The 16,886-nt window shown below is 58.9% G+C and overlaps 6 non-coding genes across 6 annotated transcripts; all 6 read right to left on the minus strand.

The window, feature by feature from the left end:
- Nucleotides 1-1,984: 1,984 nt before the first annotated feature.
- On the minus strand, nt 1,985-2,103 carry LOC145426369 (5S ribosomal RNA). The gene has a single exon (XR_013907079.1). It is a non-coding gene; the product is annotated as a 5S ribosomal RNA (ribosomal RNA).
- A 3,467-nt stretch (nt 2,104-5,570) lies between these two features.
- Nucleotides 5,571-5,689, minus strand: LOC145427022 (5S ribosomal RNA). The gene has a single exon (XR_013907746.1). It is a non-coding gene; the product is annotated as a 5S ribosomal RNA (ribosomal RNA).
- Nucleotides 5,690-7,410: 1,721 nt separating this feature from the next.
- On the minus strand, nt 7,411-7,529 carry LOC145426858 (5S ribosomal RNA). Its single transcript, XR_013907579.1, has one exon. It is a non-coding gene; the product is annotated as a 5S ribosomal RNA (ribosomal RNA).
- Nucleotides 7,530-8,508: 979 nt separating this feature from the next.
- Nucleotides 8,509-8,627, minus strand: LOC145427238 (5S ribosomal RNA). Its single transcript, XR_013907970.1, has one exon. It is a non-coding gene; the product is annotated as a 5S ribosomal RNA (ribosomal RNA).
- Nucleotides 8,628-11,370: 2,743 nt separating this feature from the next.
- On the minus strand, nt 11,371-11,489 carry LOC145427024 (5S ribosomal RNA). Its single transcript, XR_013907748.1, has one exon. It is a non-coding gene; the product is annotated as a 5S ribosomal RNA (ribosomal RNA).
- A 2,149-nt stretch (nt 11,490-13,638) lies between these two features.
- On the minus strand, nt 13,639-13,757 carry LOC145426370 (5S ribosomal RNA). The gene has a single exon (XR_013907080.1). It is a non-coding gene; the product is annotated as a 5S ribosomal RNA (ribosomal RNA).
- Between the last annotated feature and the right edge of the window lie 3,129 nt (nt 13,758-16,886).

Below are 16,886 nucleotides of genomic sequence, written 5' to 3' on the forward strand. Positions count from 1 at the left end.
CCTCAGCCAGCAGCCACAGGCCCTGGTGTGGTGTAAGTGGCCTCAGCCAGAGCCACAGGCCCTGGTGTGGTGTAAGTGGCCTCAGCCAGTGCCACAGGCCCTGGTGTGGTGTAAGTGGCCTCAGCCAGTGCCACAGGCCCTGGTGTGGTGTAAGTGGCCTGAGCAAGAGCCACAGACCCTGGTGTGGTGTAACTGGCCTCAATAGCAACTAATGCCCTGGTGAGGTGTAGGTGGCCTCAGCCAGCAGCCACAGGCCCTGGTGTGGTGTAAGTGGCCTCAGCCAGTGCCACAGGCCCTGGTGTGGTGTAAGGGGCCTCAATAGCAACTAATGCCCTGGTGTGGTGTAAGTGGCCTCAGCCAGCAGCCACAGGCACTGGTGTGGTGTAAGTGGCCTCAGCCAGCAGCCACAGGCCCTGGTGTGGTGTAAGTGGCCTCAGCCAGCAGCCACAGGCCCTGGTGTGGTGTAAGTGGCCTGAGCCAGAAGCCACAGGCACTGGTGTGGTGTAAGTGGCCTCAGCCAGAAGCCACAGGCACTGGTGTGGTGTAAGTGCCCTCAGCCAGCAGCCACAGGCCCTGGTGTGGTGTAAGTGACCTCAGCCAGCAGCCACAGGCCCTGGTGTGGTGTAAGTGGCCTCAGCCAGCAGCCACAGGCCCTGGTGTGGTGTAAGTGGCCTCAGCCAGTGCCACAGGCCCTGGTGTGGTGTAAGTGGCCTGAGCAAGAGTCACAGACCCTGGTGTGGTGTAATTGGCCTCAATAGCAACTAATGCCCTGGTGTGGTGTAGGTGGCCTCAGCCAGCAGCCACAGGCCCTGGTGTGGTGTAAGTGGCCTCAGCCAGTGCCACAGGCCCTGGTGTGGTGTAAGGGGCCTCAATAGCAACTAATGCCCTGGTGTGGTGTAAGTGGCCTCAGCCAGCAGCCACAGGCCCTGGTGTGGTGTAAGTGGCCTCAGCCAGCAGCCACAGGCCCTGGTGTGGTGTAAGTGGCCTCAGCCAGCAGCCACAGGCCCTGGTGTGGTGTAAGTGGCCTAAGCCAGTGCCACAGGCCCTGGTGTGGTGTAAGTGGCCTCAGCCAGTGCCACAGACCCTGGTGTGGTGTAATTGGCCTCAATAGCAACTAATGCCCTGGTGTGGTGTAGGTGGCCTCAGCCAGCAGCCACAGGCCCTGGTGTGGTGTAAGTGGCCTCAATAGCAACTAATGCCCTGGTGTGGTGTAAGTGGCCTCAGCCAGCAGCCACAGGCCCTGGTGTGGTGTAAGTGGCCTCAGCCACTGCCACAGGCCCTGGTGTGGTGTAAGTGGCCTCAATAGCAACTAAGGCCCTGGTGTGGTGTAAGTGGCCTCAGCCAGTGCCACAGGCCCTGGTGTGGTGTAAGTGGCCTCAGCCAGCAGCCACAGGCCCTGGTGTGGTGTAAGTGGCCTCAGCCAGTGCCACAGGCCCTGGTGTGGTGTAAGTGGCCTCAGCCAGAGCCACAGGCCCTGGTGTGGTGTAAGTGGCCTCAGCCAGTGCCACAGGCCCTGGTGTGGTGTAAGTGGCCTGAGCAAGAGCCACAGACCCTGGTGTGGTGTAATTGGCCTCAATAGCAACTAATGCCCTGGTGTGGTGTAGGTGGCCTCAGCCAGCAGCCACAGGCCCTGGTGTGGTGTAAGTGGCCTCAATAGCAACTAATGCCCTGGTGTGGTGTAAGTGGCCTCAGCCAGCAGCCACAGGCCCTGGTGTGGTGTAAGTGGCCTCAGCCAGCAGCCACAGGCCCTGGTGTGGTGTAAGTGGCCTCAGCCAGCAGCCACAGGCCCTGATGTGGTGTAAGTGGCCCCAGCCGGTCACTCAGGCCCTGGTGTGGTGTAGGTGGCATCAGCTAGCAGCACAAGACATTGGAAAACAGCCAAAAGCAATGTCCTTAATGTGCCCTCATTAATGGGCAGCTGCTTTTGGTCTTTTAATACACCCCTTCTCTGGATCAAAAGCGGTTCAATGACATGAAAATGAAAGGCTTACAGCACCAGGTATTCCCAGGCAGTCTCCCATCCAAGTACTAACCAAGCCCAGCCCTGCTTAGCTTCCGAGATCAGACGAGGTCGGGCGTGCTCAGGGTGGTATGGCCGTAAGCTGCTGGCCCCAGCACAATGTCTCAATTTATGGATTCAACTGATTAGGTGGCAAGTACCTGAAGTTACGAAGACAATCCTTTAACCATACCTGCATGTTTGCATAATACCCTAACCCAAAGGCTCAGTTTAGCATTTATCTAACAGCACAGGCCCTGGTGTGTTGTACATGGCCACAGCTAGCAGCACAGGGCCTGGTTTGGTGAAGATGGCCTCGGCCAGAAGCGCAGGGCCTGGTGTGATGTGAGTGGCCTGAGCAAGAGCCAAAGGCCCTGGTGTGGTGTAAGTGGCCTCAGCCAGCAGCCACAGGCCCTGGTGTGGTGTAAGTGGCCTCAGCCAGCAGCCACAGGCCCTGGTGTGGTGTAAATGGCCTCAGCCAGCAGCCACAGGCCCTGGTGTGGTGTAAGTGGCCTCAGCCAGAGCCACAGGCCCTGGTGTGGTGTAAGTGGCCTCAGCCAGTGCCACAGGCCCTGGTGTGGTGTAGGTGGCCTGAGCAAGAGCCACAGACCCTGGTGTGGTGTAATTGGCCTCAATAGCAACTAATGCCCTGGTGAGGTGTAAGTGGCCTCAGCCAGCAGCCACAGGCCCTGGTGTGGTGTAAGTGGCCTCAGCCAGTGCCACAGGCCCTGGTGTTGTGTAAGGGGCCTCAATAGCAACTAATGCCCTGGTGTGGTGTAAGTGGCCTCAGCCAGCAGCCACAGGCACTGGTGTGGTGTAAGTGGCCTCAGCCAGCAGCCACCGGCCCTGGTGTGGTGTAAGTGGCCTCAGCCAGCAGCCACAGGCCCTGGTGTGGTGTAAGTGGCCTGAGCCAGCTGCCACAGGCCCTGGTGTGGTGTAAGTGGCCTCAGCCAGAAGCCACAGGCACTGGTGTGGTGTAAGTGCCCTCAGCCAGCAGCCACAGGCCCTGGTGTGGTGTAAGTGACCTCAGCCAGCAGCCACAGGCCCTGGTGTGGTGTAAGTGGCCTCAGCCAGCAGCCACAGGCCCTGGTGTGGTGTAAGTGGCCTCAGCCAGTGCCAAAGGCCCTGGTGTGGTGTAAGTGGCCTCAGCCAGTGCCAAAGGCCCTGGTGTGGTGTAAGTGGCCTGAGCAAGAGTCACAGACCCTGGTGTGGTGTAATTGGCCTCAATAGCAACTAATGCCTTGGTGTGGTGTAGGTGGCCTCAGCCAGCAGCCACAGGCCCTGGTGTGGTGTAAGTGGCCTCAGCCAGTGCCACAGGCCCTGGTGTGGTGTAAGGGGCCTCAATAGCAACTAATGCCCTGGTGTGGTGTAAGTGGCCTCAGCCAGCAGCCACAGGCACTGGTGTGGTGTAAGTGCCCTCAGCCAGCAGCCACAGGCCCTGGTGTGGTGTAAGTGGCCTCAGCCAGCAGCCACAGGCCCTGGTGTGGTGTAAGTGGCCTCAGCCAGAAGCCACAGGCACTGGTGTGGTGTAAGTGCCCTCAGCCAGCAGCCACAGGCACTGGTGTGGTGTAAGTGACCTCAGCCAGCAGCCACAGGCCCTGGTGTGGTGTAAGTGGCCTCAGCCAGCAGCCACAGGCCCTGGTGTGGTGTAAGTGGCCTCAGCCAGAAGCCACAGGCACTGGTGTGGTGTAAGTGCCCTCAGCCAGCAGCCACAGGCACTGGTGTGGTGTAAGTGACCTCAGCCAGCAGCCACAGGCCCTGGTGTGGTGTAAGTGGCCTCAGCCAGCAGCCACAGGCCCTGGTGTGGTGTAAGTGGCCTCAGCCAGTGCCACAGGCCCTAGTGTGGTGTAAGTGGCCTGAGCAAGAGTCACAGACCCTGGTGTGGTGTAATTGGCCTCAATAGCAACTAATGCCCTGGTGTGGTGTAGGTGGCCTCAGCCAGCAGCCACAGGCCCTGGTGTGGTGTAAGTGGCCTCAGCCAGCAGCCACAGGCCCTGGTGTGGTGTAAGTGGCCTCAGCCAGAAGCCACAGGCACTGGTGTGGTGTAAGTGACTTCAGCCAGTGCCACAGGCCCTGGTGTGGTGTAAGTGGCCTCAGCCAGCAGCCACAGGCCCTGGTGTGGTGTAAGTGACTTCAGCCAGTGCCACAGGCCCTGGTGTGGTGTAAGTGGCCTGAGCAAGAGCCACCGACCCTGGTGTGGTGTAATTGGCCTCAATAGCAACTAATGCCCTGGTGTGGTGTAGGTGGCCTCAGCCAGCAGCCACAGGCCCTGGTGTGGTGTAAGTGGCCTCAGCCAGTGCCACAGGCCCTGGTGTGGTGTAAGGGGCCTCAATAGCAACTAATGCCCTGGTGTGGTGTAAGTGGCCTCAGCCAACAGCCACAGGCACTGCTGTGGTGTAAGTGCCCTCAGCCAGCAGACATAGGCCCTGGTGTGGTGTAAGTGGCCTCAGCCAGCAGCCACAGGCCCTGGTGTGGTGTAAGTGGCCTCAGCCAGCAGCCACAGGCCATGGTGTGGTGTAAGTGGCCTCAGCCAGCAGCCACAGGCCCTGGTGTGGTGTAAGTGGCCTCAGCCAGTGCCACAGGCCCTGGTGTGGTGTAAGTGGCCTGAGCAAGAGTCACAGACCCTGGTGTGGTGTAATTGGCCTCAATAGCAACTAATGCCCTGGTGTGGTGTAGGTGGCCTCAGCCAGCAGCCACAGGCCCTGGTGTGGTGTAAGTGGCCTCAGCCAGCAGCCCCAGGCCCTGGTGTGGTGTAAGTGGCCTGAGCAAGAGCAACAGGCCCTGGTGTGGTGTAATTGGCCTCAATAGCAACTAAGGCCCTGGTGTGGTGTATGTGGCCTCAGCCAGCAGCCACAGGCCCTGGTGTGGTGTAAGTGGCCTCAGAAGCAAATAAGGCCGTGGTGTTGTGTATGTGGCCTCAGCCAGCAGCCACAGGCCCTTGGTGTGGTGTAAGTGGCCTCAGCCAGCAGCCACAGGCCCTGGTGTGGTGTGGGTGGCCTCAGCCAGCAGCCACAGGCCCTTGGTGTGGTGTAAGTCACCTCATCCAGCAGCCACAGGCCCTGATGTGGTGTAAGTGGCCTCAGCCAGAGCCACAGGCCCTGGTGTGGTGTAAGTGGCCTCAGCCAGAGCCACAGGGTCTGGTGTGATATGAGTGGCCTGAGCAAGAGCCACAGGCCCTGGTGTGGTGTAAGTGGCCTCAGCCAGCAGCCACAGGCCCTGGTGTGGTGTGGGTGGCCTCAGCCAGCAGCCACAGGCCCTTGGTGTGGTGTAAGTCGCCTCATCCAGCAGCCACAGGCCCTGATGTGGTGTAAGTGGCCTCAGCCAGAGCCACAGGCCCTGGTGTGGTGTAAGTGGCCTCAGCCAGAGCCACAGGCCCTGATGTGGTGTAAGTGGCCCCAGCCGGTCACTCAGGCCCTGGTGTGGTGTAGGTGGCATCAGCTAGCAGCACAAGACATTGGAAAACAGCCAAAAGCAGTGTCGTTAATGTGCCCTCATTAATGGGCAGCTGCTTTTGGTCTTTTAATACACCCCTTCTCTGGATCAAAAGCGGTTCAATGACATGAAAATGAAAGGCTTACAGCACCAGGTATTCCCAGGCAGTCTCCCATCCAAGTACTAACCAAGCCCAGCCCTTCTTAGCTTCCGAGATCAGACGAGGTCGGGCGTGCTCAGGGTGGTATGGCCGTAAGCTGCTGGCCCCAGCACAATGTCTCAATTTATGGATTCAAGTGATTAGGTGGCAAGTACCTGAAGTTACGAAGACAATCCTATAACCATACCTGCATGTTTGCATAATACCCTAACCCAAAGGCTCAGTTTGGCATTTATCTAACAGCACAGGCCCTGGATTGTTGAAGATGGCCTCAGGAACCAGCACAGGGCCTGGTGTGTTGTACATGGCCACAGCAAGCAGCACAGGGCCAGGTTTGGTGAAGATGGCCTCGGCCAGAAGCACAGGGTCTGGTGTGATATGAGTGGCCTGAGCAAGAGCCACAGGCCCTGGTGTGGTGTAAGTGGCCTCAGCCAGCAGCCACAGGCCCTGGTGTGGTGTGGGTGGCCTCAGCCAGCAGCCACAGGCCCTTGTGTGGTGTAAGTGGCCTCAGCCAGCAGCCACAGGCCCTGGTGTGGTGTAAGTGGCCTCAGCCAGTGCCACAGGCCCTGGTGTGGTGTAATTGGCCTCAATAGCAACTAAGGCCCTGGTGTTGTGTATGTGGCCTCAGCCAGCAGCCACAGGCCCTGGTGTGGTGTAAGTGGCCTCAATAGCAACTAATGCCCTGGTGTGGTGTAAGTGGCCTCAGCCAGAGCCACAGGCCCTGGTGTGGTGTAAGTGGCCTCAGCCAGTGCCACAGGCCCTGGTGTGGTGTAAGTGGCCTGAGCAAGAGCCACAGACCCTGGTGTGGTGTAATTGGCCTCAATAGCAACTAATGCCCTTGTGTGGTGTAGGTGGCCTCAGCCAGCAGCCACAGGCCCTGGTGTGGTGTAAGTGGCCTCAATAGCAACTAATGCCCTGGTGTGGTGTAAGTGGCCTCAGCCAGCAGCCACAGGCCCTGGTGTGGTGTAAGTGGCCTGAGCAAGAGCCACAGACCCTGGTGTGGTGTAATTGGCCTCAATAGCAACTAATGCCCTGGTGTGGTGTAGGTGGCCTCAGCCAGCAGCCACAGGCCCTGGTGTGGTGTAAGTGGCCTCAGCCAGCAGCCACAGGCCCTGGTGTGGTTTAAGTGGCCTCAGCCAGAGCCACAGGCCCTGATGTGGTGTAAGTGGCCTCAGCCAGCAGCCACAGGCCCTGGTGTGGTGTAAGTGGCCTCAGCCAGCAGCCACAGGCCCTGGTGTGGTGTAAGTGGCCTCAGCCAGCAGCCACAGGCCCTGGTGTGGTGTAAGTGGCCTCAGCCAGTGCCACAGGCCCTGGTGTGGTGTAAGTGGCCTGAGCAAGAGTCACAGACCCTGGTGTGGTGTAATTGGCCTCAATAGCAACTAATGCCCTGGTGTGGTGTAAGTGGCCTCAGCCAGCAGCCACAGGCCCTGGTGTGGTGTAAGTGGCCTCAGCCAGTGCCACAGGCCCTGGTGTGGTGTAAGTGGCCTGAGCAAGAGCCACAGACCCTGGTGTGGTGTAATTGGCCTCAATAGCAACTAATGCCCTGGTGTGGTGTAAGTGGCCTCAGCCAGCAGCCACAGGCCCTGGTGTGGTGTAAGTGGCCTCAGCCAGCAGCCACAGGCCCTGATGTGGTGTAAGTGGCCCCAGCCGGTCACTCAGGCCCTGGTGTGGTGTAGGTGGCATCAGCTAATAGCACAAGACATTGGAAAACAGCCAAAAGCAATGTCGTTAATGTGCCCTCATTAATGGGCAGCTGCTTTTGGTCTTTTAATACACCCCTTCTCTGGATCAAAAGCGGTTCAATGAGATGAAAATGAAAGGCTTACAGCACCAGGTATTCCCAGGCAGTCTCCCATCCAAGTACTAACCAAGCCCAGCCCTGCTTAGCTTCCGAGATCAGACGAGGTCCGGTGTGCTCAGGGTGGTATGGCCGTAAGCTGCTGGCCCCAGCACAATGTCTCAATTTATGGATTCAACTGATTAGGTGGCAAGTACCTGAAGTTACGAAGACAATCCTTTAACCATACCTGCATGTTTGCATAATACCCTAACCCAAAGGCGCAGTTTAGCATTTATCTAACAGCACAGGCCCTGGATTGTTGAAGATGGCCTCAGGAACCAGCACAGGGCCTGGTGTGTTGTACATGGCCACAGCTAGCAGCACAGGGCCTGGTTTGGTGAAGATGGCCTCGGCCAGAAGCGCAGGGCCTGGTGTGATGTGAGTGGCCTGAGCAAGAGCCACAGGCCCTGGTGTGGTGTAAGTGGCCTCAGCCAGTGCCACAGGCCCTGGTGTGGTGTAAGGGGCCTCAATAGCAACTAATGCCCTGGTGTGGTGTAAGTGGCCTCAGCCAGCAGCCACAGGCCCTGGTGTGGTGTAAGTGGCCTCAGCCAGCAGCCACAGGCCCTGGTGTGGTGTAAGTGGCCTGAGCCAGCAGCCACAGGCCCTGGTGTGGTGTAAGTGGCCTCAGCCAGAAGCCACAGGCCCTGGTGTGGTGTAAGGGGCCTCAATAGCAACTAATGCCCTGGTGTGGTGTAAGTGGCCTCAGCCAGCAGCCACAGGCACTGGTGTGGTGTAAGTGCCCTCAGCCAGCAGCCACAGGCCCTGGTGTGGTGTAAGTGACCTCAGCCAGCAGCCACAGGCCCTGGTGTGGTGTAAGTGGCCTCAGCCAGCAGCCACGGGCCCTGGTGTGGTGTAAGTGGCCACAGCCAGAGCCACAGGCCCTGATGTGGTGTAAGTGGCCCCAGCCGGTCACTCAGGCCCTGGTGTGGTGTAGGTGGCATCAGCTAGCAGCACAAGACATTGGAAAACAGCCAAAAGCAGTGTCGTTAATGTGCCCTCATTAATGGGCAGCTGCTTTTGGTCTTTTAATACACCCCTTCTCTGGATCAAAAGTGGTTCAATGACATGAAAATGAAAGGCTTACAGCACCAGGTATTCCCAGGCAGTCTCCCATCCAAGTACTAACCAAGCCCAGCCCTGCTTAGCTTCCGAGCTCAGACGAGGGCGGGCGTGCTCAGGGTGGTATGGCCGTAAGCTGCTGGCCCCAGCACAATGTCTCAATTTATGGATTCAACTGATTAGGTGGCAAGTACCTGAAGTTACGAAGACAATCCTATAACCATACCTGCATGTTTGCATAATACCCTAACCCAAAGGCTCAGTTTAGCATTTATCCAACAGCACAGGCCCTGGATTGTTGAAGATGGCCTCAGGAACCAGCACAGGGCCTGGTGTGTTGTACATGGCCACAGCTAGCAGCACAGGGCCTGGTTTGGTGAAGATGGCCTCGGCCAGAAGCGCAGGGCCTGGTGTGATGTGAGTGGCCTGAGCAAGAGCCACAGGCCCTGGTGTGGTGTAAGTGGCCTCAGCCAGAAGCCACAGGCACTGGTGTGGTGTAAGTGGCCTCAGCCAGCAGCCACAGGCCCTGGTGTGGTGTAAGTGGCCTCAGCCAGCAGCCACAGGCCCTGGTGTGGTGTAAGTGGCCTGAGCCAGCAGCCACAGGCCCTGGTGTGGTGTAAGTGGCCTCAGCCAGAAGCCACAGGCACTGGTGTGGTGTAAGTGGCCTGAGCAAGAGTCACAGACCCTGGTGTGGTGTAATTGGCCTCAATAGGAACTAATGCCCTGGTGTGGTGTAGGTGGCCTCAGCCAGCAGCCACAGGCCCTGGTGTGGTGTAAGTGGCCTCAGCCAGTGCCACAGGCCCTGGTGTGGTGTAAGTGGCCTGAGCAAGAGTCACAGACCCTGGTGTGGTGTAATTGGCCTCAATAGCAACTAATGCCCTGGTGTGGTGTAGGTGGCCTCAGCCAGCAGCCACAGGCCCTGGTGTGGTGTAAGTGGCCTCAGCCAGTGCCACAGGCCCTGGTGTGGTGTAAGGGGCCTCAATAGCAACTAATGCCCTGGTGTGGTGTAAGTGGCCTCAGCCAGCAGCCACAGGCACTGGTGTGGTGTAAGTGCCCTCAGCCAGCAGCCACAGGCCCTGGTGTGGTGTAAGTGACCTCAGCCAGCAGCCACAGGCCCTGGTGTGGTGTAAGTGGCCTCAGCCAGCAGCCACAGGCCCTGGTGTGGTGTAAGTGGCCTCAGCCAGTGCCACAGGCCCTGGTGTGGTGTAAGTGGCCTGAGCAAGAGTCACAGACCCTGGTGTGGTGTAATTGGCCTCAATAGCAACTAATGCCCTGGTGTGGTGTAGGTGGCCTCAGCCAGCAGCCACAGGCCCTGGTGTGGTGTAAGTGGCCTCAGCCAGTGCCACAGGCCCTGGTGTGGTGTAAGGGGCCTCAATAGCAACTAATGCCCTGGTGTGGTGTAAGTGGCCTCAGCCAGCAGCCACAGGCACTGGTGTGGTGTAAGTGCCCTCAGCCAGCAGCCACAGGCCCTGGTGTGGTGTAAGTGGCCTCAGCCAGCAGCCACAGGCCCTGGTGTGGTGTAAGTGGCCTCAGCCAGCAGCCACAGGCCCTGGTGTGGTGTAAGTGGCCCAAGCAAGAGCCACAGGCCCTGGTGTGGTGTAAGTGGCCTCAGCCAGAAGCCACAGGCACTGGTGTGGTGTAAGTGCCCTCAGCCAGCAGCCACAGGCCCTGGTGTGGTGTAAGTGACCTCAGCCAGCAGCCACAGGCCCTGGTGTGGTGTAAGTGGCCTCAGCCAGCAGCCACAGGCCCTGGTGTGGTGTAAGTGGCCTCAGCCAGTGCCACAGGCACTGGTGTGGTGTAAGTGGCCTGAGCAAGAGTCACAGACCCTGGTGTGGTGTAATTGGCCTCAATAGCAACTAATGCCCTGGTGTGGTGTAGGTGGCCTCAGCCAGCAGCCACAGGCCCTGGTGTGGTGTAAGTGGCCTCAGCCAGTGCCACAGGCCCTGGTGTGGTGTAAGTGGCCTCAGCAAGAGCCACAGACCCTGGTGTGGTGTAAGTGGCCTCAATAGCAACTAATTCCCTGGTGTGGTGTAAGTGGCCTGAGCAAGAGCCACAGGCACTGGTGTGGTGTAAGTGGCCTCAGCCAGCAGCCACAGGCCCTGGTGTGGAGTAAGTGGCCTGAGCAAGAGCCACAGGCCCTGGTGTGGTGTAAGTGGCCTGAGCAAGAGCCACAGGCCCTGGTGTGGTGTAATTGGCCTCAATAGCAACTAAGGCCCTGGTGTGGTGTAAGTGGCCTCAGCCAGAGCCACAGGCCCTGGTGTGGTGTAAGTGGCCTCAGAAGCAAATAAGGCCGTGGTGTGGTGTAAGTGGCCTCAGCCAGAGCCACAGGCCCTGGTGTGGTGTAAGTGGCCTCAATAGCAACTAAGGCCCTGGTGTGGTGTAAGTGGCCTCATCCAGCAGCCACAGGCCTTGGTGTGGTGTAAGTCGCCTCATCCAGCAGCCACAGGCCCTGGTGTGGTGTAAGTGGCCTGAGCAAGAGCCACAGACCCTGGTGTGGTGTAATTGGCCTCAATAGCAACTAATGCCCTGGTGTGGTGTAGGTGGCCTCAGCCAGCAGCCACAGGCCCTGGTGTGGTGTAAGTGGCCTCAGCCAGCAACCATAGGGCCTGATGTGGTGTAAGTGGCCCCAGCCGGTCACTCAGGCCCTGGTGTGGTGTAAGTGGCCTCAGCCAGAGCCACAGGCCCTGATGTGGTGTAAGTGGCCCCAGCCGGTCACTCAGGCCCTGGTGTGGTGTAGGTGGCATCAGCTAGCAGCACAAGACATTGGAAAACAGCCAAAAGCAGTGTCGTTAATGTGCCCTCATTAATGGGCAGCTGCTTTTGGTCTTTTAATACACCCCTTCTCTGGATCAAAAGCGGTTCAATGACATGAAAATGAAAGGCTTACAGCACCAGGTATTCCCAGGCAGTCTCCCATCCAAGTACTAACCAAGCCCAGCCCTTCTTAGCTTCCGAGATCAGACGAGGTCGGGCGTGCTCAGGGTGGTATGGCCGTAAGCTGCTGGCCCCAGCACAATGTCTCAATTTATGGATTCAACTGATTAGGTGGCAAGTACCTGAAGTTACGAAGACAATCCTATAACCATACCTGCATGTTTGCATAATACCCTAACCCAAAGGCTCAGTTTGGCATTTATCTAACAGCACAGGCCCTGGATTGTTGAAGATGGCCTCAGGAACCAGCACAGGGCCTGGTGTGTTGTACATGGCCACAGCAAGCAGCACAGGGCCAGGTTTGGTGAAGATGGCCTCGGCCAGAAGCACAGGGTCTGGTGTGATATGAGTGGCCTCAGCCAGTGCCACAGGCCCTGGTGTGGTGTAAGTGGCCTCAGCCAGTGCCACAGGCCCTGGTGTGGTGTAATTGGCCTCAATAGCAACTAAGGCCCTGGTGTTGTGTATGTGGCCTCAGCCAGCAGCCACAGGCCCTGGTGTGGTGTAAGTGGCCTCAATAGCAACTAAGGCCCTGGTGTGGTGTAAGTGGCCTCAGCCAGCAGCCACAGGCCCTGGTGTGGTGTAAGTGGCCTCAGCCAGCAGCCACAGGCCCTGGTGTGGTGTAAGTGGCCTCAGCCAGCAGCCACAGGCCCTGGTGTGGTGTAAGTGGCCTAAGCCAGTGCCACAGGCCCTGGTGTGGTGTAAGTGGCCTCAGCCAGTGCCACAGACCCTGGTGTGGTGTAATTGGCCTCAATAGCAACTAATGCCCTGGTGTGGTGTAGGTGGCCTCAGCCAGCAGCCACAGGCCCTGGTGTGGTGTAAGTGGCCTCAATAGCAACTAATGCCCTGGTGTGGTGTAAGTGGCCTCAGCCAGCAGCCACAGGCCCTGGTGTGGTGTAAGTGGCCTCAGCCAGTGCCACAGGCCCTGGTGTGGTGTAAGTGGCCTGAGCAAGAGTCACAGACCCTGGTGTGGTGTAATTGGCCTCAATAGCAACTAATGCCCTGGTGTGGTGTAGGTGGCCTCAGCCAGCAGCCACAGGCCCTGGTGTGGTGTAAGTGGCCTCAGCCAGTGCCACAGGCCCTGGTGTGGTGTAAGGGGCCTCAATAGCAACTAATGCCCTGGTGTGGTGTAAGTGGCCTCAGCCAGCAGCCACAGGCCCTGGTGTGGTGTAAGTGGCCTCAGCCAGCAGCCACAGGCCCTGGTGTGGTGTAAGTGGCCTCAGCCAGCAGCCACAGGCCCTGGTGTGGTGTAAGTGGCCTAAGCCAGTGCCACAGGCCCTGGTGTGGTGTAAGTGGCCTCAGCCAGTGCCACAGACCCTGGTGTGGTGTAATTGGCCTCAATAGCAACTAATGCCCTGGTGTGGTGTAGGTGGCCTCAGCCAGCAGCCACAGGCCCTGGTGTGGTGTAAGTGGCCTCAATAGCAACTAATGCCCTGGTGTGGTGTAAGTGGCCTCAGCCAGCAGCCACAGGCCCTGGTGTGGTGTAAGTGGCCTCAGCCACTGCCACAGGCCCTGGTGTGGTGTAAGTGGCCTCAATAGCAACTAAGGCCCTGGTGTGGTGTAAGTGGCCTCAGCCAGTGCCACAGGCCCTGGTGTGGTGTAAGTGGCCTCAGCCAGCAGCCACAGGCCCTGGTGTGGTGTAAGTGGCCTCAGCCAGTGCCACAGGCCCTGGTGTGGTGTAAGTGGCCTCAGCCAGAGCCACAGGCCCTGGTGTGGTGTAAGTGGCCTCAGCCAGTGCCACAGGCCCTGGTGTGGTGTAAGTGGCCTGAGCAAGAGCCACAGACCCTGGTGTGGTGTAATTGGCCTCAATAGCAACTAATGCCCTGGTGTGGTGTAGGTGGCCTCAGCCAGCAGCCACAGGCCCTGGTGTGGTGTAAGTGGCCTCAATAGCAACTAATGCCCTGGTGTGGTGTAAGTGGCCTCAGCCAGCAGCCACAGGCCCTGGTGTGGTGTAAGTGGCCTCAGCCAGCAGCCACAGGCCCTGGTGTGGTGTAAGTGGCCTCAGCCAGCAGCCACAGGCCCTGATGTGGTGTAAGTGGCCCCAGCCGGTCACTCAGGCCCTGGTGTGGTGTAGGTGGCATCAGCTAGCAGCACAAGACATTGGAAAACAGCCAAAAGCAATGTCCTTAATGTGCCCTCATTAATGGGCAGCTGCTTTTGGTCTTTTAATACACCCCTTCTCTGGATCAAAAGCGGTTCAATGACATGAAAATGAAAGGCTTACAGCACCAGGTATTCCCAGGCAGTCTCCCATCCAAGTACTAACCAAGCCCAGCCCTGCTTAGCTTCCGAGATCAGACGAGGTCGGGCGTGCTCAGGGTGGTATGGCCGTAAGCTGCTGGCCCCAGCACAATGTCTCAATTTATGGATTCAACTGATTAGGTGGCAAGTACCTGAAGTTACGAAGACAATCCTTTAACCATACCTGCATGTTTGCATAATACCCTAACCCAAAGGCTCAGTTTAGCATTTATCTAACAGCACAGGCCCTGGTGTGTTGTACATGGCCACAGCTAGCAGCACAGGGCCTGGTTTGGTGAAGATGGCCTCGGCCAGAAGCGCAGGGCCTGGTGTGATGTGAGTGGCCTGAGCAAGAGCCAAAGGCCCTGGTGTGGTGTAAGTGGCCTCAGCCAGCAGCCACAGGCCCTGGTGTGGTGTAAGTGGCCTCAGCCAGCAGCCACAGGCCCTGGTGTGGTGTAAATGGCCTCAGCCAGCAGCCACAGGCCCTGGTGTGGTGTAAGTGGCCTCAGCCAGAGCCACAGGCCCTGGTGTGGTGTAAGTGGCCTCAGCCAGTGCCACAGGCCCTGGTGTGGTGTAGGTGGCCTGAGCAAGAGCCACAGACCCTGGTGTGGTGTAATTGGCCTCAATAGCAACTAATGCCCTGGTGAGGTGTAAGTGGCCTCAGCCAGCAGCCACAGGCCCTGGTGTGGTGTAAGTGGCCTCAGCCAGTGCCACAGGCCCTGGTGTTGTGTAAGGGGCCTCAATAGCAACTAATGCCCTGGTGTGGTGTAAGTGGCCTCAGCCAGCAGCCACAGGCACTGGTGTGGTGTAAGTGGCCTCAGCCAGCAGCCACCGGCCCTGGTGTGGTGTAAGTGGCCTCAGCCAGCAGCCACAGGCCCTGGTGTGGTGTAAGTGGCCTGAGCCAGCTGCCACAGGCCCTGGTGTGGTGTAAGTGGCCTCAGCCAGAAGCCACAGGCACTGGTGTGGTGTAAGTGCCCTCAGCCAGCAGCCACAGGCCCTGGTGTGGTGTAAGTGACCTCAGCCAGCAGCCACAGGCCCTGGTGTGGTGTAAGTGGCCTCAGCCAGCAGCCACAGGCCCTGGTGTGGTGTAAGTGGCCTCAGCCAGTGCCAAAGGCCCTGGTGTGGTGTAAGTGGCCTCAGCCAGTGCCAAAGGCCCTGGTGTGGTGTAAGTGGCCTGAGCAAGAGTCACAGACCCTGGTGTGGTGTAATTGGCCTCAATAGCAACTAATGCCTTGGTGTGGTGTAGGTGGCCTCAGCCAGCAGCCACAGGCCCTGGTGTGGTGTAAGTGGCCTCAGCCAGTGCCACAGGCCCTGGTGTTGTGTAAGGGGCCTCAATAGCAACTAATGCCCTGGTGTGGTGTAAGTGGCCTCAGCCAGCAGCCACAGGCACTGGTGTGGTGTAAGTGGCCTCAGCCAGCAGCCACAGGCCCTGGTGTGGTGTAAGTGGCCTCAGCCAGTGCCAAAGGCCCTGGTGTGGTGTAAGTGGCCTCAGCCAGTGCCAAAGGCCCTGGTGTGGTGTAAGTGGCCTGAGCAAGAGTCACAGACCCTGGTGTGGTGTAATTGGCCTCAATAGCAACTAATGCCTTGGTGTGGTGTAGGTGGCCTCAGCCAGCAGCCACAGGCCCTGGTGTGGTGTAAGTGGCCTCAGCCAGTGCCACAGGCCCTGGTGTGGTGTAAGGGGCCTCAATAGCAACTAATGCCCTGGTGTGGTGTAAGTGGCCTCAGCCAGCAGCCACAGGCACTGGTGTGGTGTAAGTGCCCTCAGCCAGCAGCCACAGGCCCTGGTGTGGTGTAAGTGGCCTCAGCCAGCAGCCACAGGCCCTGGTGTGGTGTAAGTGGCCTCAGCCAGAAGCCACAGGCACTGGTGTGGTGTAAGTGCCCTCAGCCAGCAGCCACAGGCACTGGTGTGGTGTAAGTGACCTCAGCCAGCAGCCACAGGCCCTGGTGTGGTGTAAGTGGCCTCAGCCAGCAGCCACAGGCCCTGGTGTGGTGTAAGTGGCCTCAGCCAGAAGCCACAGGCACTGGTGTGGTGTAAGTGCCCTCAGCCAGCAGCCACAGGCACTGGTGTGGTGTAAGTGACCTCAGCCAGCAGCCACAGGCCCTGGTGTGGTGTAAGTGGCCTCAGCCAGCAGCCACAGGCCCTGGTGTGGTGTAAGTGGCCTCAGCCAGTGCCACAGGCCCTAGTGTGGTGTAAGTGGCCTGAGCAAGAGTCACAGACCCTGGTGTGGTGTAATTGGCCTCAATAGCAACTAATGCCCTGGTGTGGTGTAGGTGGCCTCAGCCAGCAGCCACAGGCCCTGGTGTGGTGTAAGTGGCCTCAGCCAGCAGCCACAGGCCCTGGTGTGGTGTAAGTGGCCTCAGCCAGAAGCCACAGGCACTGGTGTGGTGTAAGTGACTTCAGCCAGTGCCACAGGCCCTGGTGTGGTGTAAGTGGCCTCAGCCAGCAGCCACAGGCCCTGGTGTGGTGTAAGTGACTTCAGCCAGTGCCACAGGCCCTGGTGTGGTGTAAGTGGCCTGAGCAAGAGCCACCGACCCTGGTGTGGTGTAATTGGCCTCAATAGCAACTAATGCCCTGGTGTGGTGTAGGTGGCCTCAGCCAGCAGCCACAGGCCCTGGTGTGGTGTAAGTGGCCTCAGCCAGTGCCACAGGCCCTGGTGTGGTGTAAGGGGCCTCAATAGCAACTAATGCCCTGGTGTGGTGTAAGTGGCCTCAGCCAACAGCCACAGGCACTGCTGTGGTGTAAGTGCCCTCAGCCAGCAGACATAGGCCCTGGTGTGGTGTAAGTGGCCTCAGCCAGCAGCCACAGGCCCTGGTGTGGTGTAAGTGGCCTCAGCCAGCAGCCACAGGCCATGGTGTGGTGTAAGTGGCCTCAGCCAGCAGCCACAGGCCCTGGTGTGGTGTAAGTGGCCTCAGCCAGTGCCACAGGCCCTGGTGTGGTGTAAGTGGCCTGAGCAAGAGTCACAGACCCTGGTGTGGTGTAATTGGCCTCAATAGCAACTAATGCCCTGGTGTGGTGTAGGTGGCCTCAGCCAGCAGCCACAGGCCCTGGTGTGGTGTAAGTGGCCTCAGCCAGCAGCCCCAGGCCCTGGTGTGGTGTAAGTGGCCTGAGCAAGAGCAACAGGCCCTGGTGTGGTGTAATTGGCCTCAATAGCAACTAAGGCCCTGGTGTGGTGTATGTGGCCTCAGCCAGCAGCCACAGGCCCTGGTGTGGTGTAAGTGGCCTC

The sequence above is a fragment of the Astatotilapia calliptera genome, chromosome 3, assembly GCF_964374335.1.
Source record: "Astatotilapia calliptera chromosome 3, fAstCal68.1, whole genome shotgun sequence".
Lineage (NCBI taxonomy): Eukaryota > Metazoa > Chordata > Actinopteri > Cichliformes > Cichlidae > Astatotilapia > Astatotilapia calliptera.